General features: G+C 38.0%; 1 long non-coding RNA gene across 1 annotated transcript; it reads left to right on the top strand.

Moving 5' to 3' along the window:
- The first annotated feature begins 3,852 nt into the window (after positions 1 to 3,852).
- Positions 3,853 to 22,971, top strand: LOC104847848. Its single transcript, XR_776251.1, has 3 exons — positions 3,853 to 3,948; positions 10,897 to 11,025; positions 22,661 to 22,971. It is a non-coding gene; the product is annotated as an uncharacterized LOC104847848 (long non-coding RNA).
- The last annotated feature ends 3,237 nt before the right edge of the window (positions 22,972 to 26,208 follow it).

Below are 26,208 nucleotides of genomic sequence, written 5' to 3'. Positions count from 1 at the left end.
CCAAAAGGCACAGTGTGCTCCTGGCCATGGGAAGAAACTGAGGCTGCCCTGGTATGTTTCAGCTGCAGACTATGCCTATTCGGTTTCTAAGTTGCTAAATGAGCTGGAAATTACATACAAAGAAAGAAGTCTATGGACTGAGGATTCCAAATGAACATTTTGACTTGAGCAGTATGTTTCAAGATACTTTTTTTGTAGTGTAGAATTGTTCAGATAATTATGTTTCTGTTGATAATTGCATGGAAATATTTATGTAATTTAACAATACCATTGATTAGTTTTAATGGAATGTACACCCCCATTTCCCTAGCAGCCTTTCTCCACGGGAATATAGTTGATATATGGGGGATGCTTTCAAAAGGACTGATAGCACTACCATTTACAACAGATACTGGATATATGAAAACTGTGCATGTGTGCATGGTAAATTTTTCCTCCTCACACACACAAGACCCTACAGACATGTGCACATATATTTACATATTTCTTAATTCACCTATAGCAACACTTTACTAGATCTTGCTTTTTCATCAGTTTCTTGCTGCAGCTGTGAGGTGGGTCCCTGGCATCTGTGTGAGTCCCATTAGCTGAATTCCCATAGCTTCCACAAAGCAGGACAATTGGTTATTTTATCAGCTCCATTCAATCTCACAAAAAGATCTGCTTCGATGTGGGCTGATACTCTGAGCACTGATTTTAGACCATGGCCTGCTGCTCTATTAGCTTTTTTTTTTTTTCTGTGTACCTGAGAGCAGAACCCCGGAAAGAATAAGATGGATGGAAATACAAAGAGATTCTCAGCTCCAGTAGATGCAATGATTGTTTCACAAATTTCATTTGCAGAGAGGTCAAAAATAAGGAGCGAATACAAGCCCTAGTGGAGAAATGTAAATGTGTTGTAACAGATGCTTTTTCTATAACAGGAGGAGCCTGAACTGATAGAAACCAATATCCAACATCACCTTCACTCATCTTTTCCTTAAAAGTCAAGCTTATAGGTAGTCAGAGAGCGGCCTGCTTGTGTTTATATAATGCTTTCCAGTTTTATAAAAACATATTTTAATTTAAAAATTGATCCATAGATTCTTAACTTAGTGGCATGGTGACTACTCTTTGGTGAAATTTTAATTGGGCACGATGATCCTAATAACTAGAGTTCCCAAGACAGATGTTCTAGAACTATGAACACATTTGGTTGTTTAAATCTGCTTCTTTTCTTCCAGATCAAGTTTAACCTGTCGATGAAGAGTTAACCTGTGGCTGATGAGTCTTGGAGTGAGAGTGGTGAAGGCTTAGCTGCCTTTTTAGCTCTTCCCTCATTTTAGTACCCCAAAGTGGAGGGAGGTAGTGTTGGTTTAAGAGGCCTAACTTAGTCCTTTCTCCTGAGCACAGCTGTCACTCCCTGTTTGCAGCTTTTTTAGAATGAGAGTATTTGTGCTTCTTTATTTTGGTCAATTTAGGGCTGAAAAAAATTGAGGTAATCGTTCCCTTTGTAGAATGATTTGGGAACCTTTTCATTTCTCTATTTTTAAAATTTAGAGCTTTTTAAATAATCTGGCGTTAAAATATTTGCTCAGAGAGTCTTGTTGGAATTTGCCTTTATCGGTTTTTGGTCTGGTAATTTTTATAGAGGAAGGGATCACTCGATCTCCACCTTCAACATTCTTCTATAGTTGTTAATTAGCTTTTAGTCTCTTTTAGCCTTTTCATCTTGTTGAGGTATACTTCACATATGGTAAAGTGCAAAAGTCTTAAGCCCACATACGGATTGGTTTGTACATGTGTACAAGCACATGTAACCACCACAGCAGGAAACCGACATTTCTCACATCCCAGTAGGCTTGCTTATTCCTCTCACCAGTGGAACCATTAGTATAGTCATAACCTCTGCCACATATGTCAGTCTTGCTTGCTCTTCAGCATCTATAGATGGCATCGTTCAGTATGTACTCATTTATGTCTGGCTTCTTTTGATGTTTAGATGTCTGAGATTCATCTATTAGAGTACAAAATGTTATTTGCAACCTGAGTATGGTGGTATGCGCTGGTAATCCAGTTATCCTGCCACTTCAAAAGGCTGAGGCAGGAAGATCTGAAGTTTGATCTCTGACTGGGCAACTTAGTAACGTATGACCCTCTCTCAAAATAAAGAACAGAAAAGGGCTGGGGATGTAACTCAGTGAGAAGTCTTTGTATTCAATTCCCAGTATTGGTAAAAGAAATCATTTGCAAATATACAGGAAGTTACCAAGTATGTCATCTTTCTATCAAATCTGAGGAAAATACACAGAGACTATAACCAAAATCAAATTACTCAGAGAATTTAAGAGAAGATGAAGAGAGAGGAAACAGGTACAAAGAATGTGGTGCTTCTCCACCTGCCTCACTATAAACACCTAAATTACACAATACCAGGGCTAACACAACCACCATAGAAGACACATACTAAAATATTTCAGCGCAGCCTTGCTCAAACTGTATTATATACAAATCAACTGGGGACATTTTTATTTTTAATATTTTAATAGAAATGTAGTTTGAAAATTTCATTTTGGTGAGAACACTTAATATGAGATCTGCCTTCTTAAAATTTTAAGCAATAATACTGTGTTGTAACTGTTGGCACCATGTAGTACAGTAGATCTCTAGGATGTACTCCACTTGCACATTTTTGCCTTTTAACTTTTATATCAAAATTCAGAGTGATCACCATTACATTATCTTTATTTATCTGACTATTTGCCTTTATCAATGAGTTTTAGACTTTCTTAACCTATTACATTCTGTTTAGTCTTTCCTTCCCAACTTTAAGAAATCCTTCTCTTGTTTTTGGTTTGGAAATATCTTCATCTCACATTTGTTTCTGAAGGACAGTCTTGCTGGGTATAATATTCTTGGTTGGCAGGTTTTGTTTTTCTCTCTCTCTAGCATCTTGAATATAACATGTCATTCCTTTCCTATTTATATAATTTCTACTGAAAAAAATCTACTTGATGGTCGTTTTTTTCTTTTCATTTTTAGTTTCTCATAATAATTAATATATTGTTAATATTTGATAATGTCTTATAAACCCCGAGACTACCTTCTCTCTTTTTTATTCTTTTGGGGCAATATAATTCCTAATCATCTGCCCTTCAGTTCCCTGATCCCCCTGTTTGATCTAGTCACTTTTTAAACAGTTTTGATTTTTTAGATTTTTCAATTTAATTATTGTATCCTCTTCAGATGCATGATTTCTGTTTGGCATTTTTAAATCTCACCTGAAATTCTTACTTTGTTCATGCATTGTTCTCTTACCTCAGCTGATATTTTTGTGAGCTTCTTGAATTTTCTGTCAGGCAATTCATGTATCTGTTTCATTAGGGTCACTTTTGGAGATGTGTATTGTCCCTTGTTGAGGACGTCCTCGTCAAACTCTTCATTTTCCTTGATATTCCGTGTTGGTGTTCCTGCCTTGGACCTGATAGCGACCTCATAGATCTTTTGGACTAGCCTTGTACTGGAGAAGACGTTCACTCCGCAGTCCAGTGAGAATTTGTGGAGATCTCTCAAAGCTTTGTGCAAGCCTACACTTTATTTATTTGGAGTGGTTCATAGGCGTTTTGAATATGCTGTGTCCTATCAGTGCTCTGTGCTTGAAACTATACTGCTCAGGCAGCTTCCAGATAAGTCATTGCATATGTGGTCTATGTCTTGCCCTTCCCAAAGAGAAATTGGGAGCTGGAAGGACTTTCATTCATTCACTGTGATGAGCTAGTATGGAAGGTGTGACTATGGTGACTGCTAGCCCAAACTGCCATTCTGGTTCTAACTGTTCCTTAGCAACCAGAGTACACCATGTCTCATCAGCTAGACAGAAGCCAGTTCTCTGGATAACCCCTGGAAGGGTTGGGACACTGAACACATAGTACATCTCTTTCTTTCCCTGAGGATAATCTGTATGCTGAGGTCTTTGTCTTGATTTCATTGTGCTATGAGGGGTAGGGATTAAGGCAAGAGGGTATTTCAAATTTCCCTACTGGCTTTGATGTAGTTGGTTTTGTACTTATGTAGAGTGCAGGAGCATTTTAAATAGTTCCTGGATTTTCCTAAAGGGAATCTACACATGATTTGTTACTGGATTGTTATTTTCATGGAGACAGAGAAGGCTTTAGGGCTTCCTATGCTGGCATCTTATTCATTAGTTTGGGTATTAGCCAATTCATGTTGAACAATTCCCTGTTGACTGATAAGGGGTGAATTTGGCAACAACTGGCTCAGGCAGAATGGCTAAATATCAGGTGTGAGAGAGTTGTCTAACATTTCTGGATGTAAATAAACAATGGAGAATGTATCATGTGTACACCAGAAGGCACAGGGGAAAGCAGACCAAACACGAAGCTGGTGCAGAGAATCATAACACAGAGAGCAAGAAAGAAGGGGGTCATGATGTGTTGTGTTCACACTGTCCTTGAGTCTGCCCCAGCTCCAACATGCCTGTCATATGAGGCCATTAGCTGTGAGCGTGGATCAGATGGGTTTGATATAAAGGATGCAATGAGCCAATATCCAGTCTGAAGATTATTAATATACACTTGTCTGTTAAAAGTGGTTGTGAATGTGGCACATAGCTATGGGAAAAATCAGTGGAAAATCATGGGAAAATCAGTGTCTTTGAACCTGGAAGCATCTGAGTTCCAGGTGTAATTCCTATACTGACTAGGTGCCAGGTCTTGTGTAAGTTACCTAACCTCTCTTTGTCTCACTTGACTCAAATGTAATCAGGAAATTACATTATCTGTCAGATAGGATTTACATATTATAATGTCCCAGAGTTAATGTACATTTCACCTGGATCACTGGGAGTGGACAAAAATTGGTAGCTAGTAACGAGTACTAGTTACTGAAAGGAATATTTTTAGATCCATGTCTCATCTCTTTGATCTTTCACAGTAAAACTTTACAGAAGAGCTGTATAAAATTGCTCTGTCCAGTCATCAGGTTCAACTCTTTCCCCAGCTCACTACATTCAGGGTTTAAATCCCCTTACGAAGGGCATCCATGATTTCCACAATGCTAGGTGCAGCGAGCTCTTCTGGGTACTTCTCTCCTTCTTCATTTCAACTGCCCTCGAATCACTGACACATCTTTTGTTTTTCTTAAGTGTTTCTTAACATTCCTTCTCCCGGCTGTAAGAATACATTTTCCTAGCTTTCCTCCTATCTCTTATTGATTGCTCTTTTGCTGACTTTTCCTGTTCTACTTTCCCCTAGATATTATGATATTCCAAAGCTCAGTTGACTTTCTCTTCTTTCTTCTATAAAGTCTCTGTGTGACAATTCAGCCCAAAGCCTGAAATTCCTTTGCAATTTTATTCCTCCTTGCACTCTATGCAGTTTTCTGCTTGCTCTATTTGGTTGCTTGTTCTTCTGTCTTTATGCTTCCCAGTGCAGCCATCACGCTTCTCAGCTCAGCTAACTAATTCCCATTTAATTTCTGGAAATCCTCTTTTGTGAGTATCTTTATTAGCATAGTGCTGTCTGCTTCAGTGTCATGAATAGACTCAAAATTCTTACCTTTCGTGGTCATTTTGACTTTCAGGAAGAGCCAGAAGTTAGATGGTACCAGATCTAGTCAATATGGTAGGTGAAGATGCAATGAAATGTTTTTACTTGACAGCAATTAAACATTTTGAATGAATGCAGGACATCCACGCACCAAAAACCACTTGTAGAACTGCTTCAGAGAGTGGTGAGAATAATCGGTAAAGAATACTAGAAGTGAGGGAGAATATTTTGAGGAGGACTGATGTGTCTTTTACTATAATAAAATTTTTAAAAAACGTTTACCATATTTTCATGCACATCTCATATTACCTTTCTTTAGGGACTTCTCCAAAGGAAGCCTTCAGCCACTGTCACTCACTTCCCTGAGCTCCTAGTTCTCACCACTCTCTGCAACATCTGATTTATTCATCCGTCCCCCTCACAACTATGGTGAAAATTGCAGTAGAGCAGAAATCATGTGTTTTCTTCACCATTTCTATTGTGTAGATCAGAGTGTGGTAGCTAGGAGGTGCTCAAAAGGCTTTTTTTCCCCCAAAAGGTAATGATAGCAGTATTGTTTCACTAGCATATCTTTTGATTCAAGTTGTTGTTTCAATTCATTACCTGGTTTCACCCCCATGCTAATGAGCGAGGTAGATATTATTGCTACCATCGCTTATAAATGAGGTAAGTAATTTTGTGCCCTTTTGCCTCATACCCAGAAAGGGAAAGTATTGAGTTTTCTAAGCATCCATAGAAGAAGAAGGGCAGGGAACTTTAGTGAAATTATTTAATAGTCTGAGCTAACCATCTATGAACTTTTGCTTTTTGTTCTTAATCAAATGTTAGAAATTGAACTACACGTGTTTCCATCCTGAACACTACAAACCATTCAGAGAAAATGTTCTCCATTATTCCTGAGTCCAGATGCAAGAGGTCCATGGTAGTCAATGCTCTGTAATTAAATGAGATTTCAGGCTGAGCTTCTAATCCCTCGAGACACAGAATGTGCAGCTGTACTAATAACTTGGTCTATTACATGGAAAGCCAAGTGAGTCCTTATTTTGTTCTATGTGCGCACACATACACAAACACGTGTACATTCCCATTTCTATTTCTAAAGCCAAAAACAATCTAAACACAAGGTTCTTATTCTGTCTTTAAATATGGGAAATAATATCAGATTAAGTTAATGTAATCACCAACAGTATGTTCTATAAATTGAAAACTAATGCAGCTTTGTTCTCCAAGTCCCAGACTGCCTGAGAAATCAGAATTCCCAGGATGCCTGGCCCCACACTTTTTTGATGATAAAATACATGTACCCTACTTAGAATAAGATGCATAATTTAATATTTTATTGTGTTTGATTTATAGGCATCTTTATTCCTTAATATATCGGAGTTTTTGTGATTGAGGAAAGGACCTAATGAAAACATATTTTGTGGTTAAAGATGTAGCCCACATGTGCTGGGCTGCAATTTAAAAGGCAGGATGACTTCTCTCTGAGCCCTCACTATGCTGCCGAAAGTTCTAATCTCAGGGCATGGTTGTGAGGGCTGGAGTAGCAAGGACCGGTGTTCAGAATGTAGACTGAGAGCAATGCTTCTTTCTTACACCAAAGCTTATTCCTCAGTGAAATTTGGTATGCAAAGCCTTGAAAATGATATTAAATTTTGTCTTTTCTTGTGCTGATTGTTGAACTCAGGTCCCTGAACAAGCTAAGTACATGCTATAACATAGAACTATACTCCTGGCTCTTTTTTTTTTTTTTTTTTTAAGAAAGAGATTTTAAAGGGGTGGAGAAAATGATTAGTTTCTAATAACTTGTCAATGACTAACATTTATTGGCACCCCCCCAAGTTTTTTCTATTTTGTGGTGCTGAGGATTGAACCCAGGGCCTCACATAGGCTAGGCAACTGCTTTACTACCAAGCTACATCCCCCATTCTTTTTAAAATTTTTATTTTATTGGGAGATAAGGTCTTAGTAAATTGCCCAAGTTGGCCTCAAACTTGAGATCCTGCTGGGTCTGCTCCCAAGTAACTAGGATCATAGATGTGCACCACTGCACCTGACTTAATATCCTTCAAAATTGCTCACTTTTTATTTTCGCTGCTCTCCCTGAATCCAGGATGCTTCCAAGTCCTGCCTTCACCATCACAACAATGTAGTTTTTTATCCTGACTCAAGTCTGGCACTTCTTCTTGTCTATTGATTCTTTTCTCTGCAGCATGAATGATTTTTCTATAATATCAGTATATCTAATGACCTCATCCCACTGCTTAACACTTTAGTGTCTTCTCATCGCTCCTACAATAAAATCTAAATTTCCTTTCAGGCCTTAGGAGTCTCTGTCTGCTGACCTCTTTTCACCTCCCTCCTGCATGCACATTCCAGGTATATTCAATTCTTATCACTTTCTCAAAGGAAGTCTGCTGAGCCTTTGCTTATGGCTGGGCTTTGTCTACTCTGTTCCTAGTAATCTCCCTGTTTCTTTACCCGGCTGATTCTCACCTGGGCTTTGTTTGAGCTTAGTCCCATTCTCACCTAAACACCATCCTCCTTTCTCCCTATCTTGCTTTCCTGTGGTATTTTTCCTTCCCTACTACAGCAATTAGACTGTATTATGATTGGTTGCCCCTTAGACTAAAAGCTTCCTGAGAGCAGAAACTGTATGTACTTCTTTCTTCTATATATTCATCCTCTAGCTTGGTACCTGGCACACAGAAAAGCATGAAATAGTTACTGAATTATATTAATCCTTGCATCTTTCTGACTCACTGCCTCATATATCATAGATATCAATACCATTTTGATGAGTCAGACCCGATTGACCCATTGTGCAAATTGTCTGATAGAAAGCCCAGGGGCCTGTGGAGACACAGAGCAACACAACTAGTACATTAGGAATCATTAGGTTATTTGCTGAAAAATGGGTTTGACTGGCTGATGCTGATCAGTGACATTTGACCATGAAGAGGAATACAATAATCAGGCCATATTATGATGACTGTAATCATTTCATAGAAATTGGTGTTTAATTTTTACTTCTTTTACTTTTACTTTACATTTTTTTTTGCCTGAAAACTGCTCTAGGCTTTTGGGAGAATTACAAATTATAATCATGCTGACTATATTAATAATAACTACTAGCCAGGAATGGTTGCACATTCCTGCAATCCCAGCTATTTAGAAGGCTAATGTAGGAGGATTCCAAGTTCAAAGCCAGCCTGAGCAACTTAGCAAGACCCTGTCTCAAAATAAAATTCTAAAAGAGATGTAGCTCAGTGGTAAAGTATTTGCCCAGCATCTATAAGGCCCTGGGTTTAAAATCTCCAGTACTTAAAATAAAAACAAACACAACAACAACAACTAATAATAATAATGCTGATCAGTGACATTAGGTAAATCATGTTCTTTATGTATATTACTAATTTAATTCTTACAGTAGTTCTCTGAATTAGCTACTATTATCATTCAACTTTGTAGATAGACATCTTCAACAGAGAGGGGTTAAATAACTTGTACAAGGTCATACAACTAGAGAGTGGTAGAAACAGATTGTGAATCTCTGCTATACCTTGGATTCCATGATTTTAAGCATTGTGTTATATTGCCACTACTCTTTGCTTTGGAGATAGATGAATTTATGAGATACACAGATCCTCAGGAGTCTTTTGCCCAGGCAGCATACATAACATTTAGGAAACAAGGTCGGCCTCTTGCCCTACCTGCTGGACTTGATTTTAATAAAGCTTTGCAAGCAAGTCATAAGAGAAATGGGAGCAATTTAGAAATAAATTACTTCCATTATGCTGCAGGATCTCTATACTGTGGTATTTAGGAATTATTCACAGATGTATGTTTACAGTTAAAAATCAACTATACTGTGCTCAATTATATGAGGGGAAATGCTAGTAAACAGTTTTTAATTGGATTGAAATTAAGATAAATTTAGGATAATGAAGGAAAATGTCTTAACAGCAAGATTTATAAACTGTGTGCAAAATTCCCACTGGAAGTGAAAGAAACCCAGTATTTTCAAATGCAAAATTTACATGCTCATGAGGAAAAAATATTATGTATACAATCAATTACCATGTAGTCATGAAATTCTTTTGAACTCAGGGTATATATGGGTTGTTCAGTAGACAGATACAAGCACTTGTTGTTACAAAGTCCTATGTTAATTTCTATAGGAGATTCAGGATTCTCTAAAATTCAGTTAACAGATTTCAAGTAATTTATAATGTATTTAGTTATAGGAGTTCTCTGGTGAAGGAGCTATAAAGCTTGTTGGAAATGCAGACTCTCAGACCCAATCAAGATCTGCTGAACTAGAACATTTTTTCACAAGACCTGAGCTGAAACTGTATGCACATGAACCTTTGGAAATATTGGTCTTAATCATAAACCTGTGGTACAGAAGATTTTGCATTTTTGCAGTAATCATGTATTATAGCATCAATCTACCTTTTTAAAAGAATGGCACTGAGGATAGAACCAGGGGCCTCATGCATGCTAGGCAAGCACTATGCCAATGAGTTACATGTCCCTCTCTTTTTTATTCTAGACAGTACCTTACTAAATTGCCCAGGCTGACTTCTAACTTCTGATGCTTCTGCCTCAGCCTTGTAAGTAGCTAGTGTTACAGGTGTAAGTCATTGCATGTGGCACCATTTACATTTCTAGCATGTTTTCTCTCTCCTTCCTTCTCCAAACCATCTTTTTTAGATAACCAGTTTCTCATCATCTAACTAAAACTTGAACTTTTCCGTCTCTACTGCTTTCTGCAAAAGCTGCCCTTTACTGGATATCTTATCTGCCTTTTTTTCTGCCCGAGCCATACAGAATCATCTGCATTTCCAGGATACATATGCTGTGCTGTTTTGCATCCTCTGCCCATGTCACTGTCTCCATACCACTTGACCCAGTTGGCCAGGACTCTGCAAAGCCTCTGTGTCCTCTTCTCACTCACTCTAGTTCTTTGTGCACTTCACCTGATGATATAGTTCTAGACTACATCTCAGCTCACAGTGTAAAGGAATTATTGACACATCATTTTCCAGTACACTATTGAGATCAGAAAATAAAGGGACAAAGTGCAAGGGCCTGGGTTAACAGAGACAAGTATCAGGAAATTGGAATGCAAGGGACAAAGGGCTAATTGGAGCTCAAAGGACAAAAGACTAATAAAACCTACTGACAACAAGATGTTCTTCAGTGGCAACTGCATTCTTTCATTTTCACATATCCATCTGCCACTTTCATGTGCATATAAGCCCCTAGATTTAAACGTTCCGTGGAGTCCTCCCTTGGAACCTGCTCTTGACTAGCAACAGCTTTGTTTTTGTTCTTTTTAATAAAGCTTCTCAGTTGTTCCCCACTGCTGTCCTGTTGGCTTCATTCTTCTATTGCCTTCAAAACAAAAGCCTACAGGGAGAGAACTGGTTCCATCTTTGACATCCGACGTGGGGCTCAACTTCTCTACAGAGAGGTAAGTGTGACGGAATGGGTGGACCACATGCACACTCTTTTTGTGTCTTTTTTATATTCTAAAACTCAGTGGGCTCTCTGTCAGCCAAATAAAAGATACTAGAGCAGCTGCCACTTTCAAAGCAGAAAACAGGTTCCCCAGCAACCTTCAAGTTAATTGTCAGCCAATCCCTAGGGACAGTGTAAATGTTGGCCAGACAGAAGGATGAGCTCCTTTCTGGAAAAAGATCTCTGGATGTGTAGAACTAGTGAAAACCCAGGTGACAACTGCAAGACCTGGCTTGGGCTACTCACAGGTGGGTAGTGAAAGATCATTTGGTAGAAGCTGGGTTCTGACAGCCCACCTAGGTGTCCAGCAGATGACTTCCACTTGCTTATCATGTCCAACCTGTACTCCATGGAGTGAGAGGTTAAACCTCTTAGTGTTTTCCAGTGTCTCCTCATCCTCACAACCCTCTCATAAGCTTCCATTAAGAGTTGAGCCACAGGCTTGGGCTTTTCTCTCTTCTCCTTCAGATACGTCTTCATAGATTCACTGGCCTGGGAACAGGTTAGAATTGTAGCGCAGCACATTCTGGGCTTACTCAGTTCCTTACGTCCCAGTTGTCCAGGCCCCCACCCTAACTTTCATAGAGCCAATACCCTGGATTCCCCGATGAAGGTTTGTTAGGACCAAGGTTAAAATTAAGGGAGAGTCTCTCAGGCCATTTCTAACATTCCAACAACCTGGAAGCCAAGCTTCGCCCTACTCCAGCATCTCCTCCAGGGCTCAGGGGTAGGAGAGCTAATGTTGGAACTCACACAACTACTTTCTTCAGACTCTAGGAGAGACTGCTACTCTCTGGACAAAAGCCACTTGGTACCACCAGCCTCTCTCCTGGAGATGGGGCTAAGGGATAGCTTTCTGTTACTCCTGAGGGTGCTCAAGATTTACTGAATCCAAACCCATCTATCCACCATGAGGATCAGGCCCTGGGTACACCTTCCCAGGGTGTACGAACAAAGAGAAGTTAGAAAGAGACAGCAATAGAGTATGAAAGGGGTGCACTTTCCTCCCAATCTCTCTTATAAAGTGAAAATGCTGAGACTAGGAAAAAGCTTTCCTGTTATTTCCCTGAGGGCCTTGTCCTCTATCAAAAACAGTTTACCATAGTAGCTCTAATACAGCTTACCACAGTAACTTTGATAGAGGTGAGCCACAGACAAAGAGTAGTGGTTTGCCGTAGTAACTCTAGGGCCCTAGTGATCTGCACTGTGTGTTGGCTATTTCAAAATTAAGATAAACCATCAGCCTAACTTCTTTAGATGGTCCTAGCTTTCACAGCATAAAGGTTTTCCCCCCTTTCTTTCCTTTTCTGAATCATACTGATGTTAATTTATTAAAAGAGATCTCTGTTATGATTCAAAACAAATACAAAATAAAACAATGCTAACTGGTCACCACTAGGAAAAGTTTTGATTAGACTATTTATAGTTAAAAACCTAACACTTAACAGGTTATTATAGTTCAACTTGGCCAATACACCGAAGAATGCACTCTGATTTAAAAATAACTGTTTTGTTATTTAACAAACAAACAAACAAAAACAATTGGAGCACATTCATTGGTTAGCAAAAGAAAAGAGGTACTACTTCCCCTAGAGATGAAAAACAATGACTGACATTTTGCATAGATATCAATCACCCTAGCCAATTTCCTATCCAGATATTCCTTATACATGACTTGTTTTTCCATTTGCTCCCAATTTAATAAATATTACCTGGGTGACTATAATTGTAATCTTATTGGTTGATCAAAGTTTTATCCCACCTCATGCCTACCTTGTAATTTTCCATTGGGTCTTATAGTTTTGTCCCACTTTGCATCCACCTAACCTCATGGCTTTACCATATAAAATGCCTTTGAAAAGCAGGATGGGTGGGAAACTCATTTTCCAGCTCCCCTTCTGTGTCTTTTAGACAAAAGCTATCTTTCTCTCAATAAATTTTTCCTACTGTTCACCTCTGCTGATCTTAGAGTTCATTCTTCAATTTTAGAGACGATGAACTCATGTTTTGGATATCTAACAGGTTTGGGAGTTGTGTTTATTCCCCTTATATCACATTTACACCCTGTAAAACTGTTAAATCTAAATTCTACATTAAGTGTAAAACTAAGTAAATATATACAGAGATTTCCATACAGCTATGATGCTAATTATTACTAACCTAACTGTATTTTAAATGTATTTATATTTCCCAAGTTTATAGACCGTTAAAGATGCAAAACTGAAAAACATCTTATTGCACTGATGATTTTAAGGCTAACATTGTGGTGGTAAAACTTTTTAAAATTGTTATGCAATTGGGTCACAACAATATGTAGTTTATAGTTGCTAAGTGATATCTCCAAGCTTTTTAAACCCTCTGTGAATTTCTTTCATATGTCACAGGTCCATAGATATAAAGATATTCAGGGTAAATTTTTGAGTAAAAAATTCAGCTATTGTGCACTGCTCCATTTTTTTTTTTTTGCCTTCCTGATCTGTTGATGAAAATTAGACTAGCTATGTGCCAGAAACAAGGACACTTGTATTGGATATAAACAACAGATTTCTGTAGGAATGGCAGAGATGCCTAGACTAGTCATTAAAAGCAGCAAAATAGGCTGCAACCTAACCTTGGATGGGATGGGTTGTACATGCAGTTTGACCCCAAAATATGACAGGCAGTTCATACAGCCTGATCTCAGGGACCTACACAGGATTCCTCTTTTATATATATATTTTTCTTTCTCTTTCCAAAAGTATACAAAGGAGATCTTAAAGATACACAGTGCATTTAAATGATCATGTATAATGGGTAGCTCAGTGTCCCCAAAACATCACCTTTAGGTTTTATTTTATAAACTTGGGGCTAATTTAAAATAAAAGATTTTAAAATGTTGATTTTCTCCAAATATAAATTAAAAGAGTAAAAATACAAGGATTCAGAGGCACATCTGGCAGAAGCCAGAGGCCCACCCAGATTCAATCCTTGGGTGCACTCAGGTCCGAGTGAGAAGCCTATGTAAATCAGAGTGGAGTGGATACATGCAGGTCCCAGCCAGGGCCCCTTCCAGACCCCAGCAGCTTGGGCCAACAGGCCCAAGCCAAAGGCCTACCTGGAAAGGAGCTGCACAGGTGCACAAGCAACAGACAGAGGCCTGCTCAGATTCTGTAGGTCAGTGTGTGTTAATCCCAGTGAGAAGCCAACATGGACTAGAGCAGCACCAGTCTGCACAGACCACAGCCAGGGCCCTATCCAGACACCAGCAGCTTGGGTCCAAAGGACCCAGCCAAAGGTCAGTCTGGCAAACAGTTATGCAGGCAGGCAAGAAAAAGCCAGAGGCCCACCCAGATACCATTGGTAAGTATGTGCAGACCCCAGCCAGAGGCATGCCCAGATATCCCAAGTGTGCACAGGCCCCAGCCAGAATCCTGCTTGGAAAACTGGGCAGTGCAAAAATCCAGAAGGGCAGCATTCTGAACCAAGGAATTGGTGCAGTGGTGGGCAGCAGAGAAAAGGCCTCTCGCTGGCTTGCTGAGAATTAAAGACCACTGGGTTAGCAAAAAGTCACCTCAACAAAGCCATAGCAGGTAGCATGTATTGAAATAGGAAGACACATAAATAAGACTAAAAACCAGACTTCCAGATCACCTAGGGAAACCCCAAAGGGCAAGGAGATGGAACAATCTCATACTCAACCACCTGGTCTCTCTGAACTGGCAATGAAATAAGATCTGGAAGAAATAAAATCAGAAATAATTTCTCAGATAACATCAGAAATTGTGCCCATAGCACAAGACATGATTAAAAAATCTAGAGTGGACACAGACAAAAAAATTGAGGAGCTGAGGAACATGATGGAATCCCAACACAGGAAACAAATGGAATCCATAAAACAGATACAAACAGATTTCCAGGAGATTAAAAACCCCATTGAAAGTTTACTCAGCAGAATGAGCCAATGTGAGGAAAGAATATCAGATATGGACGATAGGATTACAAATAGAGACCAGGAAAAGAAAATTTTCTTAAAAATAGTTAGGGACCATGAGAAATCAATCCAGCAGTGCTAGATGATGCAAAGAAGAATAAATAACATAAGACTGATCAGAATCAACGAGGAAATAGGAGAGAGTGCAAACAACATTAAAAAATTTTTTTCACAAAAGTAATGGCAGAAAATTGCCCAAGCAGGGGAAAGGAACTTGATATACAGATAAGTGAGGCCTATAGGACTTCAACTAGCCATTTAAAAAAAAATCTACACCTAGGTATATAATAGTTAAGATTCTAGAAATCCAACAGAAGAACAAAATTCTATAAGCATTTGAAGAAAAGAAACAAATCACATACAAAGGAAAGCCCATCAGAATAACAGCAGACTTCTCAAAACAAACCCTCAAGGCAAGAAAAGCCTGAAAGAAAACAAGCCCTAAAAGAAAACACCCTCCAAACCAAATTGATGTACCCTGCAAAACTATCTTTCAAAATTGATGGAGAAATAAGATACTTTCATGACAAAGAGCACCTAAGGAACTTCATGAATACCAAAGTAGCACTCCAAATATTTTTAAACAATATCCTAGGAAAGTACAGCAAGGGAGACAACACCAGGAAGCCCAGCAGAATGAATCCATCAGGTAAGACAAGAAATTAAGTGCAAAGGGGGAGAATCCAACAAAAAGTAAAGGTCACAACAAGGATAAGTTGATAAACATCAGTTATAACCATCAGTGTTAATAGTCTCAACTCATCAATCAAAAGACATAGACTGGCAGAATGTGTCAAGAAGCAAGATCCAAAAATATGCTGCATATAAGAAATATAATTAATTTAAACAGAAACTCATAGATTGAAGGTTAAAGGGTGGAAAACAATACTCCATGTGATAGGAACCCCCCCCCATCAAAGCAGGAGTAGCTATCCTTTTTTGTAGGTTAAATAAATTTCAAACCAACACTAATTAAGAGAGAGAAAGGACACACACCATAGTGATATATGTGCACCCATGTTCATAGCAGCACAATTTGTAATAGCTAAAACTTAGAAGCAGCCCAGCTGCCCATCAACTGGGTACTGGATAAAAAAAATGTGTATTTTTAAAAAATAAAATGGAGTACTTCTCAGCCATAAAAATGGAGAAATTACAGACATTTATTCCTAAATAGATTCACATTGAGGTGATACTTTTAAGTGAAATAAATAGGACACACATGTGAACATGTGTAAATACTGAATCCTTTCCCTGGTGTGAGAACTGAAAGTGTAAATAAGGACTCAAAGGTATATTGGATAATGTGAAATAGGAAGAAAAGGGGCAAATAGGGAGGGGAAATAAGAAGGATAGGAGAAAGGAAAGAAAAGAATGAAATTAATATGAGAAAATAAAAAAATGGAACAAAGTCTTTGTAGACAGGGAGAGATGGAGAGGTTGAAGGGAGGGTAGGATAAGGGGGAAAAAATAAGGACCAAGAAGGATTATGCATAGGTTCAAATTTCCAATGATAAATGTCATTATGTTGTATACCTTAAATATACCAATAAAATTAATTTAAAAATCATAAATGTATATGCACCAAACACTAGTGCACCCAAATATATAAAACAAATACTAATGGACGTTAAAAATCAAATAAGCACTAATACAATAGTAGTGGGGGACCTCAATTACCCCACTGTCACAAATAAATAGATCAACTAGACAAAAAATAAACCACAGAATGCTAGAAACCAATCATACTCTCAAACAAATGGACTTTACAGATGCTTACAGAGTGTTCAACCCCAAAAATCAGAATACACATTTGTTTCAGCTACACATGGGTTATTCTCCAAAATAGACCACATGCTAGCTCACAGAACATATTTAAGTAAGTGCAAAGGCACTGAAGTTATCTCCTGTATATTATCAGACTATAGTGTGATGAAATTGGAGATCAGTAGCAAAAGAAACTGTAAAAATCTCATTAATGTATGGAAATTGAACAACACATTTCTGAATAACCAATGGGTCACAGAGGAAATTAAAGAAAAAATCAGACAGTTTCTACAATTAAATGCCAGTGCCAATACAACATATCAAAATCTGGGACACAATGAAAGAACACTTATGAGGGAAATTCATAGCAGTGAATACTCATATTAGGAAAACAGTGTGAGCTCAAATAAACAACCTGGGGCCGGGGACTTAGCTCAGTGGTGCTGCCACCTGCCTCACAAACACAAGGTCCTGAATTTGATTCCCTGGTACCAAAAAATAAAAGTAAATAAACAAACTGATGCTGAACTGCAAGCATCTAGAAAAAGAAGAGCAGGACAAACCCAAAGCTCATACAAGGGAGGAAATTATAAAGATCAGAGCAGAAATCAATGAAATGGAGACTAAGAGAATGATGCAAAAGATCAAGGAAGCAAAGCATTGGTTCTTCAAAAGAATAAACAAAATTGACAAACTGTTAGCCAACCTTATAAAAAATGGAAAGAAAAGGCCCAAATCCATGCAATTTGGAACAAAAAGGGTGAAATTACAATGGACCCAGCAGAAATCCAGAAGATCATCAATACGTACTTTGAGAACCTATATTCCAGGAAGATGGAAAACACAGAAGAAATGGACAGATTCCTCGATACATATGAATTACCAAAGTTGAGTGAAGAAGACCTAAAAATTCTAAACAACCCAATATCAATCCATGAAATTGAAAATGTAAGTAAAAACTTACCAACTAATAAAAGTCCATGTTCTGATGGCTTCACTGCTGAATTCTACAAGACACTTAGAGAAGAACTATTGCCACTATTCTTTAAACTCTTCAATGAAATTGAAAAGGAAGCAATATACCCAAATTAATTCTTGGAAGCGAGCATAACCTTAGTCCAAGCAGAGAAAGACCCAACTGAAAAAGAATTATAAGCCAATCTCACCGATGAACTAGATGTCAAAATCCTCAATAACATACTGGCAAGCAGAATGCAGAAGATCATCAAGAAGATCATTAACTCTGACCAAGTGAGATTCATCTCAGGGAGGCAGGGATGGTTCAACATATACAAATCAATGAATATAATATGCATATTAATAGAGCCAAGGATAAAAACCATATAATCATCTCAAAAGATGTAGAAAAGGATTCAAAATATCCAACACACATTCGTGATTTAAAAAAAAAAAACACTAGAGGAAATTGGAGTAGGCAGAAAGAAATAAAAGGAATAAACATAGGAAATGAAGAATCTACATTGTCATTATTTGTAGATGACATGATACTCTATATAGAACATCCCAAGAATTCCACCAAAAGCCTTCTAGACTTAATAACTGAATTCAGTAGAGTAGCTGGATACAAGGTCAACACAGAAAAACCAATACATTTCCTGTCCAAAGACTCACTGAAAGAGGAACGAGAGAAACAACTCCCTTCACAATAGCATCCAAAAAAATGAAATACCTAGGAATTAAGCTAATGAAAGAAATCAATGATCTCTACTCTGAAAACTGTAGAGCTCTGAAAAAAGAGATTGAAAAGGATATTAGAAAATGCAAAAACATCTCTTGCTCCTGGGTAGAAAGAATCAACATAATGAAAATGGCCATACTACCAAAACTGCTATATAGATTCAAGGCAATCCCAGTTGAAGTTCCCACCACATACTTCACAGACCTTGAGAAAACAATCCAAAAATTCATTTGGGAGAAGGAAAGACCTAGAATAGCAAAAGCAACTCCAGACAACAAAGACAAGATAGGGGGTATCACAAGCCCCAACCCGAAACTATACTACAAAGTTACTATGATAAAAACAGCATGGTACTGCCCAAGAAAAGACCTGAGGAGCACTAGAACAGATTAGAAGATGCAGAAACAACTCCAAACACACTCAGCCAGCTCATCTGACAAAGGAGCCAAAAACCCTCACTGGAGGAAAGATAGCCCCTTTAATAAAGGGTGCTGGAAAAATTGAGTTTCAACTTACTAAACATTAAAACCAGACCTATATCTCTCACCATGCACTAAACTAAAATAAAAATGGATTAAAGATCTAAATATTATAACTAAAACATTAAACTGGCTGGAAGAGAGGTTAGATATAACTCTTGAAGACATTGGCATACAAAAGGATTTCATGAACAAAAACCTGAGTTGCACATAGCACAATCAACAAGTGCGATCTCTCTCTCTTTTTTTTTTTTTTTTTTTGACCAGCACATCCTAGATTTATTACAACTGACCTGCAGGCAAAAGGATAGAATTATTATATAAACACTTCAATGCCATGTATAGATCTTAAACAGAGGAGGAATTCAAACAAATACACAGGATAAAATATTCCAAAACTACAAGAAGCAGTTATGCTACTGAGCTCCAGTTTTACAGACAAATAAAGCAATATCCCTGCACATTAGCTTTTTGATAATGTTTATACATTTTGATATGGTACAATAGAAATATAAACATAGCTGACATTGTACAGTTCCTACACTGTTTTCACAGTTTGTGAACACTATAAGCCCTTTTGTTTTAAAAAAGATACATTGTAATAAACTCCTTGCCCTTAAGTTTATAGTTTATAATAGTCTATGGTTAATACACTAAAGCTAGCTTTTTATGTGGTCATCCATAAGTAGAATAGTCAGATTAGTTCCTGGAAAGTCAAAATCGCTTATATCTTCATTTGTATCATGGCAAAGTGACCCTATGCTGAGCCAGATGGGAAATTGACAGCAGAGAAACAAATTCCTCTTGAGTCCCTGGGAGCAATGGAGGATGATGGCTTGGTGTGGTTGAGAAGAGACATATAGCAATGCCTTCTTTTACAACAGTGGGGAGTCTAAGGTATAGGATTCCATGGAAGAGATAATGGGGAAATTAGGTAAGTGGACCAAAGAAATAAATCATTTTTTAATTCTGTAATTTACAGGGATATAACTTTGAGCAGCACTATTCTCCCTGTATTGTTGTGCAGTATTTATGACTGTCACTCTGGGAGGAGACCCAGGATTACCTGCTACAATTTGCTTCAGTAATGGCATCACCTTCATCTCAGACCATGGCTGAAGAGATTCCACTTCTGCACAGCAAGAAAAAACACCAACAGAGCTAAGAGAGAACCTACAATGCGGGGAAAAAGTTTTATGAGCTGTTCCTCAGACAAAGGTGTACTATCTAAAATATATAAAGAACTCAAAAAAATCAGACCCCCCCAAATATAAAGACTCAATTCAAAAATGGGCATCTGAAATGAACAAATGAACAGACATTTCTTAGATGAAGAAGTAGAAATAGCAAAGAAACATGTAATATAATGTTCAACTTCACTGGTCATTTGAGAGATGCAAATGACAGCAATGTTTAGATTCTATCTCACCCCAGAAAGAATGGCTGCTATCATGAAATTAACCTATAATAACTGCTGGCAGGACTATAGGGAGAAAAGAACCTTGCTTCACTGTTGGTGGGAGTGCAGACTGGTGCAAACACTGTGGAAATTAGTATGGAGATACCTCAAAGAATTAGGATTAGAGGCTCCATTTGACTCAGCTATTTCTCTACTGGGTATCTTCCCCCAAAAAATAAAAGAATCATTCCACAGAAATATATGTGCACCCTGTTCATAGCGGCACAGTTTGTAATAGCTAAAACTTGAAAACAGCCTGATTGCCCATTGGATAAAGAAAACGTGGGTTTTCAATAAAATGGAGTACTATTCAGCCATAGAGAATGAGAAATTAGAGACATTTATAGCTAAACGGATGCACATTGAAGCCATACTCTGAAGTAAAATAAATAGGTCAGACATGTAAATCTCAAATAGTTTCTCTGGTATGAGAAATTTGAGGTGCAAATATGTACCAAAAGGTACCACAGATAATGTCAAATAGGAAGAAAATGTCCAAAGGGAAAGGGGAAGTTGGAGGGGTCAGGGAAAAGAAAAAAGGGAATGGAATTAATACAAGAAGATGCAAACATGGAAACAAAGTCTTTTTAAATGGGGAGGGAGGGAGGGAAAGAAATGGGGGAAAAATAAGAACCAAAATATATTATGTAAAGGTACAAATTTCCAATGATGAAGGTCATTATATCGCATACCTAAAATGTACCAAAAAAATTAACTAAAAAAAAAACAAGGATTCAAACTTGGTTTATAATAAGGAGAGAAAGTGAACAAATATTCCATGTAACAATCTACCGTTCTTTCCTGTGGTAAGTTATTTTATACCAAAATGAGAATTTAAATATACTTTTAGAGAATAAAAGAAAACTCCAAATGATTCCAACTTAATCCCAGCATAATTGTTATGCTAAAATATTATGTTTGTTATTGATTTCAAATTTTTCCTGTAAAGTCTGATAACTGTCCTGTTAATATTTTATAAAAATCTGACTTCTAAAGCAACCATGGTTGGGAAAAATAGAAGTTCTCCAGTCATAATTTATATTTCGAAGTGCTCAATATCCAGATAAAATTGTAGTTGTTAAATTTACTGCTCCAACTTCAACGTTCATCTAACTGATCTCCTAAGTGTTTAACAACTGAGGCTGAGAGGCCAAAGCTTAAAAAAGACAAGTGGACTAGGAAGACAGCCAATATTTTGCCATGGACCTCTAAGGTCAATGAATACGTCAGGCAGGAGAAGAACTATGTACAAGAACCTACAAATCTAATGAGTTACCCAATTTACTGTGCAGAAATATTGTTAGTTCCCAGAAGATAGGACTTGACCAATTAGTATATTGTGCTAAAAGGAGGATCACCAAAGAGGAAAAATGTCATTGATATGCATTTATATATATGACATTTATATTTATATTTATATTTATATATGACATCTATACATAAATTTTGATTAACACAGATCTCATTTTAACTCAGTCTTAACCACCAACAAAAATGTATAACCAACAAGATATATAAAACTTAACAGTAATACAAGCAAATATACAAAAGGTCTCCACTTACTACACTGAGTCCTAACGAGAGTCTCTAGCTACACCTATGACTTACCATTGTTAAGGTTCAATGAAGCTATAAAGCCACAATGAGTTATACAAGCTCAACAAAAGTCTTTGAATTTCTTAGCTAAAAATGTCCTTCCAAAACAGAGCCTTCAATCTTCTTATAGCTAAGAAGAACTTACCATACATAAAGTGTGTTTTCTTTAGATAGGTAATTCATATCAGGTACAAAAGATCTTAAAAGAAACAGAAAATCCAACTTATAGATCACCTCCTGATTGCCAATAAAGGGGAGGCTACGTCTATTGCTAAAAGAAGAATGGTGCTTTCATGCCAACCAGTCTGAAATCGTGAGACACGCAGCACAAAAACCAGCCAACTATGCTTTTAAGATCCACCAAGAATTTTCTTTCTCTTTGTACCGGGGATTGAACTCAGGACCTTGTGGTTGCAAGGCAGGCATAGTGCCACTGAGCTAAATCTCCAGTCCCTCCACCAGGAATTATCTGAATCACGAGGATTCTCGTCAGGGATTTGGAATTGGGCATCCTGGTTACATCCCCTAGTAGGGCCATTGCTAATCCTTCCTACAGCCCTGTTTTTAGGACAGAGTATACTAAACCTTGTGGTCATTGTGTTTCTTCTCATTTCGCAGCTTTCAAGCTACAGCTGGTGGTGCGGACAGACACACTGATAGACTCTTCCTGATGCCTAATCAGGGCCCTTAAAGCGATCTCACCACAGTGGTGGGCTGTGACTGCTGCCCTTCGCAGCAAGAAGCAACTAGAGTGACTGAAGCCCCATACTCCTAATGACAGTTAGGTCACCACTGCTGAGGGGGAAATTGAGACCAGAAAATAAAGGCACAAAATGTGAGGGCCTGAGGAAACAGAGATAAGCCTAAGGAAATTAGAGTGCAAGAGACAACAGCCTAATTGGAGTACAAAGTACAAAAGACTAATAAAACCTGCTGACAAGAAGCTGTTCAGCAGCAGCTGCATTCTTTTATTTTCACGTCTGCCTTCCCTTTCCGTGCGTTAAAGGGTGTGTATAAGCCCCTAGACTTAGGCACTTCTGTGCTGTCCTCCTTTGAAACACGCTCTCCTAACAAGAGCTTTCCTTTAGTCCTTTCTAATAAGCCATACCAACTCATTCCCCACTGCTGTCCTGTTGGCTTCTTTCTTCTGTTTCACTCAGGACAAGAGCTCAGAGGGGAAAAAGTTGGTTATACTGTGAATGTCTCAGGGGAGAAGAACCATTTTAGTGTCTTTGGTAGTCTGAGTTATTATAAAACATTTGCTAAATAGATGTTACACTTGCAAATTTAAAAATAAAGTTTACCTATTCAGTCAACTACTGGACAGTGAAGTAAGAGGCAAGGAGATTCAAATCTTGAATCTCTAAAATGTTGCCAACAAGGCTTATGTTATGTGTTTTACACACACACACACACACACACACACACACACACACACCATGCACACATGCATGCATACACACAATGTAATAGGTATTTACTTTGCACCTAGAACTCAGATTTCCAAAAGCTTCAAAGAGCTTGAATAACAAAGTCAAGGGCATGCTGAAGGCAAGAGGCACAATCAGATACCGACTGTAAGGAGGCCTGGCCTCCTGGTAAAATGGGGTGAATGGAGACCGTGGGGGAAGGAAAGAATCACTTAGAGGGAGACAGTAAATAAACTTGCTTGTCTTTTTCTCTGTTCTAGATTGAAGGTATAAAAGGTGACTTAAAACTTGATTTATATTGGTTCAAGCTGAGAACGTGCTTTAAAATGGGCACCCATCAGAGGTCAATATGATTTCTCTTTAAAGAAACCCACAGAAAGCTAAGTCTTAATGAGTTACCATTATGAGAAACATAGACTCACATAAAGGATTTAAAAGTACACCAGGAAATATGCCATTACTAGAAAGTTAGCAGAAATAGCAAAGACCAAAGATGTTAAAATTGCCAGATAGACAGGTAAAATAATTGCATAAGATAGACTTAGAGACTATTAAAAATATAATAAAAGAAGAAGAATAGACTATAGAAAGCAACCAAGTCCATGGGAGTTTACTAATTACTAAGAACTGAATGAAATTTCCAGACACTAAAGTACAGTGTTTAAATTAGATATACACGGAATACATAATACAATAGGAAAAAATAAAGAGAAAATTATTAAACAAAAACTCCAACTGAAAAGACTCTCATTAAACAATTTAAAGATTAGAATTATAAAAAACATGAGGGCTTTAGTGAAAAGTTCTCACATATGCTTGCTGAATGTTTCAGAGGACAGAGAAAACGTAGTACCAGAAGAACAATGTCTGGTATCTTCCAGAATTTTGAATATGTCGCATAAAATATAGGAAGTCCAACTAAATGGAGGAGAACACATAAATCCCAAGCAGTATAAATAAAATAAGTACTTTTGGACATATTTTAGAGAAAGTATAGAAAACCGAAGACAAAATATTGTAAAAAGCAGAGAGAAGAAATAATATAGGTTGCTCAGTGTATTAATTAAGAACAGACTTGAACCAGGTGGGTTCAAATCTAGGCTCTGAGGCAAAAAAGCCAATTGAAATGGGAAAAATGACAATAGTACTCACTTCATAGTAGTAAGTGTAGTAGAGGAGTAAACGATAGTATGAAAATGTAGCAAATATAGGACCTGATATACTGTAGCATTTAACATTTAACAATCCTTTCTATTACTATTACTTACGTGGGAGGAACTTCTTAAGACAAACAGGGAGGTCAGAAGAGAGTAAATTATCTACAAGTTTCCAAATTTCTCTCTCTCTCTTTTTTTTTTTTTTTTTTTTTTGGTCCTGGCGATCAAACTCAACACCTTGCGCTTGTAGGGCAGGCAGTGGCACCACTGAGCTAAATCTCCAGCCCTATACATTTCTAAAAGAAAAGAATTATATATCCTATAAAATTATCTTTAAAGAAAAAGTCCAATTTATCTTTGAGAAGAAAATTGCTATTAGTAATTATTCTCCTTGAGCAAGGTTGAATTAAAGACATTCTGCAAACAAAATATGCTCACTACTGTTATGATTTAGATCTAAAATGTCCCCCAAAGTTGCATGTGTCTGGTAGGTGGTTGAATCATGAGAGCACTGTACTCGTCAGTGGATTCACCCCTTGATAAATTCAGTAGGTGAATGTGCTGTGAAGAAGTGGGCCAGACTGGAGGTGGGTCACTGGGGTCGCTGGGGGCACGGCCTGCAAAATGCACTCTCGTCTTCAAATCTTTCCTTCTCTCTCTCTGCCTCTTTGTTTCCATGGCTTCCCTTCACCATGCCTTTGCACAGTACCATTTGTGCGTTGGAGCCAGCTGAAAATAAACCGAAAAAGTGAGCCAAAACAAATGTTTCCACTCTAGTTCGTTGGTGTCGGGTATTTTGTCCCAGTAGGTGGGAAAGTGACTGATACAGATACTGGCCCTGAGAGTGCGACGGCTGCAGGACTACGCCTGACCACGAGATTCAGAAGCCTTTCAAACTGGTTTGTGTGAGCAGTTTGGAAAGATTTGGAGATGTCAGCGAGAGAGAAGCTTTAAATTGTGTAAGCAGAGATGGATGGGGGATTCTGGTTTGAACTCAGAAGACTGGAATGCTGGTAGAAATGAAGACCGAAAAGGCCGGGGTTAGGAGGTTTCAGATGGGAACAAAGATTCCATTAGCACTTTGATTAGAAGCCGTGTGCGTTTTGCTTTGGAAGAAAATTTGTTTTCAGTTTGTCCATGTTCTGAAACTTTGCAGGAGGCCAAGATTAAGGATAGTGGGTTAATGAATCACAATTCACAAATAAGAATGGATAAAGCAGGCATGGGGGCAATGCTTGTAATCTCAACACTCAGAAGACTGAGGCAGGAGGATCACTAGGAATTTGAGGATCACCCGGGCTACATAATAAATTTAAAAACAGCTTACACTATAAAGTGAGACCCTGTGTCAAAAAAAAAAAAATTGGACAGGTTAGATTTTTTACTTAGAGGATAATGATGATAATATTGATTTAAAAAATAAAATCTAGCCAGGCGTGGTGTCACACGCCTGTAATACCAGGACTTGGGAGGCTGAGGCAGGAGGATCGCTGTGAGTTCAAGACCAACCTGGGTTACATAGTGAGCTCCAGATCAGTCTCAACTACATAGTGAGCCCCTGTCTCAAAAATCCAAAAAA

Source organism: Fukomys damarensis, unplaced genomic scaffold, assembly GCF_012274545.1.
Source record: "Fukomys damarensis isolate Sample0158 unplaced genomic scaffold, DMR_v1.0_HiC HiC_scaffold_4, whole genome shotgun sequence".
Lineage (NCBI taxonomy): Eukaryota > Metazoa > Chordata > Mammalia > Rodentia > Bathyergidae > Fukomys > Fukomys damarensis.
This window is presented reverse-complemented; position numbering and strand designations above follow the sequence as displayed.